Source organism: Lepus europaeus, chromosome 8 (genome assembly GCF_033115175.1).
Source record: "Lepus europaeus isolate LE1 chromosome 8, mLepTim1.pri, whole genome shotgun sequence".
Taxonomy (NCBI): Eukaryota; Metazoa; Chordata; class Mammalia; order Lagomorpha; family Leporidae; genus Lepus; species Lepus europaeus.
In genome coordinates, this window is record NC_084834.1 from 42,269,114 (window position 1) to 42,273,473 (window position 4,360).

The window sequence follows — 4,360 nt, forward strand, 5'->3', positions numbered from 1 at the left end:
GTACATTTCTGTGTCGCAACCAGAGGAGCTTACCTTTGCTTGGCAGGCTTTCAGGAGTACTCGCTAACAGTTGCTTGCATTCCTCCCACCACCCATGACCTTTGAAAAGGACAGGTGGAGCAATTTCCCAGCACTGGCTCACTATTGTCTGATGTGTGTGTCTGTGTACAGACAGAGGATTGTCCATGCAGACCATAGCCATTCTGCATGAGAGGAACTCCACCTCAGGGACTGTGCATACAACTGATTTTGAATGATAATATTCCAAAAATATAATGGAAAGTTGAGGTTTTCAGGGCCTAGTAAGAGTGTACTTAATTTTCTGTCAGAGCAAGGGTCTAGAGATTTTCCCTTAGACTGGATGTAAGCCTAACCTGCACAGAAGTGTTCACTGTGGCACTGTTTTAGGACCTCTCCAAGAGATACTTCTCAATGAAGAAGTCACAGAAGCAGAACAGAGGTACACCTGGGAGACAGAGAGTAACCAGCAAGGAGAGATGTATTCATCCCAGTCCTGCAGCTGTTCATTAAATATACTGGCTTTGTGAACCAGGGAGGGAGGCAGTCTACTAATCTTCACAAGAAACCGATCTGATCATCTCCACATACAATGAGCTTGATGTCAAAACTCTACCATCATTTTATGACCATATTAGTCAGGTAAGAAACCTATCCATCCATTCAGTTTCTTGGTATTCTTTCTACCTGCCAACAAAGAGTGGTCAGAATCTTTGGTTCATAGACACAGCAGGAACAGGCAAGAAAAAGAAAGGGAACCAAACAACCTTCCCATGCAGTGAGCGACTTCTCTGACAAGTGCTAGAATTAGCGAGGAGAGGAGAATACCTTTTGTTTTTTTGTTGGGGTGGGTGTTGTGATGTAGTGGGTTAAGCTGCATTGGGATGCCTGCTTCCCATATCTGACTGTGAAGTTCAAATTCTGGCTAATCTTCTTGGACCCAGATTCCTGTTCATGCAAACTGAGAGGGAGGAGATGATGACTCAAATGTGCTTTTGCACTTGATACACCTGAAGGAGACCCAGAACATTTAAGCCCCATCATCTTCAGCTTCTCAATGGCAAAACTGAATTTTAAGTACAGTAACTGACTCTGATTAGGGATCCAGTCATCCCAAACAGTGGCTTTTTTAAAAAGATATATTTATTTATTTGAAACACAGAGTCAGGGAGAGCGAAGGAGAGATATCAATCTTCCATTGACTGGTTCATGCCCCAAATGGCCACAATAACCAGGAGCCTGAAACTCCATCTGGGTCTGCATCATGAGTGGCAGGTGCCCAAACACTTGAGCCATCTTCTGTTGCCTCCAAGGACACATAAGCAGGAAGTTGGATCAGAAATGGAGCAGCTGATGAAAGCATCAAAAGCAGTAATTTTATCCCAAGACAGTACATTTTTAAAAGAATTTGGAATTTTGAAAACATTTTAGTATTGTAACTCTTTTTCAACATAGCTGTAGAGTTTCCCTGTTTGTTGCTCTCTCTCTCTCTCTCTCTCTTTTTTTTTTTTTTTTGATTAAGATTGACAGGAAATTTATGAGGATCCCCTCCAGTTTCTTTCAGCAACCTGGAAAATCTTATACCCACTGAGCAAATTTTTAAAGATACTCAGATACAAATGCAAAATTGTTTTTTTTTTTTTTTTATTTTTGACAGGCAGAGTGGACAGTAGAGGGAGACAGAGAGAAAGGTCTTCCTTTTTGCCGTTGGTTCACCCTCCAATGGCCACCGCGGTAGGCGCGCTGCGGCCAGCGCACCACGCCGTTCCGATGGCAGGAGCCAGGTGCTTATCCTGGCCTCCCATGGGGTGCAGGGCCCAAGCACTTGGGCCATCCTCCACTGCACTCCCTGGCCACAGCAGAGAGCCGGCCTGGAAGAGGGGCAACCGGGACAGGATCGGTGCCCCGACCGGGACTAGAATCCGGTGTGCCGGTGCCACAAGGCGGAGGATTAGCCTGTTAAGCCACGGTGCCGGCTACAAATGCAAAATTGTTTTAACATAATGTTCTTACAACTATACTCTTCCAAAATGCCAGATCAAATGTCACACTCTTTCTCCACATGAACTCCAAGATTCTGCCATGGGACTCAAGAAATCAGATATTTCAAACACGTACACACCTTTTACACAGGTACCTCTCCCTTGTCCTCTCTCCATGTTCACCACACCAGAGAATTGTCCAGCATTTCTGTTGCTTCAGATAGAACACAGAATGAAGTTAAATTCAAATTAAACTTTCCAGCATACCAATACCAACTCAGGTAAACAAGACTTTGCGGTGGGATGTACATGAGATTTTATCCATTTGACTATATAAGTGATGCACATTGATGGATTTACAATGTCTATTTAAACATGAACTAACTCATCAGTCACATGTTACATAGAACAAATGCAAAGCACAATATCCTCATTCTCATGATAAGCTACAGCTCTGGTCTAGTGCTTTTCCTGGTGTAGTTTTAAGGGTTTTACATAGATTGACACATTTAATCTTCACGGTTCTGCCCACATGTAGTCATTAGAGTTCAGTATTCTTTAGGTGAGGAAATTGAGGCAAACACAGTTAACGTAACTTACGCAAAGTTTCCTAGAGGTCAACTACGAGATGGAGGCCAAGTATTCAGCTATGCAATATGACTCTATAGGCTGGGTCCTATCTTTCTATTCCACTCTACTACCTTGGGTGCTAACATTGGACTTTGTACATTTTTTTTTAATAAATCAAATCATATATAAAATAGAAGAGAGAAAAAAGACATTTCAGGGCCATGTCATTATAATAATCTTATTAATGTAAGTAAATAAAGCATTATTTTTATTTTTCAATTTAAGATTTAAAAGATATATAAGGGGTGGATATTTGGCCTAGCAATTACGATGTTTGCTTCCTGTGTCAGGGTGTTTAGATATGATGTCCACCTCTGCCTTCTGATTCCAGCTTCCTGCTATTGCAGAGCATGGAAAGCAGCAGTGAGTGTCAAGAAATTAGGTACATACTTCCCAGATGGGAAACCTGGATTGAATTCTTAGCCCCAGCTTTGGCCAACAAAATCTTGGCCATTGCAGATATGAGAAGTGAACCAGTGGATGAGAGTTCTCTGTTTCTTCCTGCCGCTTTCTGTGTTTCTCTGCCTATAAAATAAATAGATGGAAATTAAATTAAAAAGTCTGAATTTTCAATTTACTTATACATACTTTATGTTATTTTTTGAGAAATGTATGTTGTACTTCTATACTAATTCAATAAATATTGATTAGAAGCATTATGATTAGGGTCATTCAATTAATCATAAATCATTTTACTAGAGACTAAAATTGGCAAATAAATAGCATTTTAGAACAATCAAAACGTGTGTCTCTTATACATTATCAGTAATCTTGTTTTGTGTAATTTCCCCTGTTTGTCCAGAGTCCCTTATAACATTTGAAATGAATGCATTTGTTATGGCAATAAGGATACTTTGAAGCATTTTCTCAGATTTATATCATGAGTTACTTTGATCTGTTAAAAGAAAATAACTGATTAATTCTTAAATAAAATGTTGTTATTAAAATGTAAGGCAAGTCTTTATATTTACGTGAATGTAAAAGATTAACTTTTTGTTAAGAAAGAGAAATAATTTCAATACTGATTTATTTGACTTTTAAAATATTTTTTGAGTATCAATATGTGTATTGTAGAAGATTGAAAACTAAGGTGTATGCCTGGCCATTATTCCATAAAGTAATACAATTAAGTATTCTTAGTGTGCTTCTTTCCAAATTCTATTAAAATATTCACAAAAAAATTCACAGTTGTACCAGACAGACTAGAGAATAAAAGTACACAATAAAAAGTCATCACCCACACAAATTCCTTTTTTTTATTTATTAATTGTTTTTTTTTTATTTTTTGATAGGCAGAGTGGACAGTGAGAGAGACAGAGAGAAAGGTCTTCCTTTGCCGTTGGTTCACCCTCCAATGGCCAACGCGGCCAGCGCTCTGCGGCTGGCTTACTGCGCTGATCCAAAGGCAGGAGCCAGGTGCTTCTCCTGGTCTCCCATAGGGTGCAGGGCCCAAGCACTTGGGTCATCCTCCACTAAACTCCCAGGCCACAGCAGAGAGCCGGCCTGGAAGAGAGGCAACTGGGACAGAATCTGGTGCCCCAACCGGGACTAGAACCCGCTGTGCCGGTGCTGCAAGGGGGAGGATTAGCCTATTGAGCCAGGGCGCCGGCCACCCACACAAATTTCATGACACAAACCGTACCCTCAAAACACATTCAGCAAAAGATAGGCTCAATACTAAAGTAAAATATATTAAATTATCCCATTTTCTTTCCCATATGCTACATTGC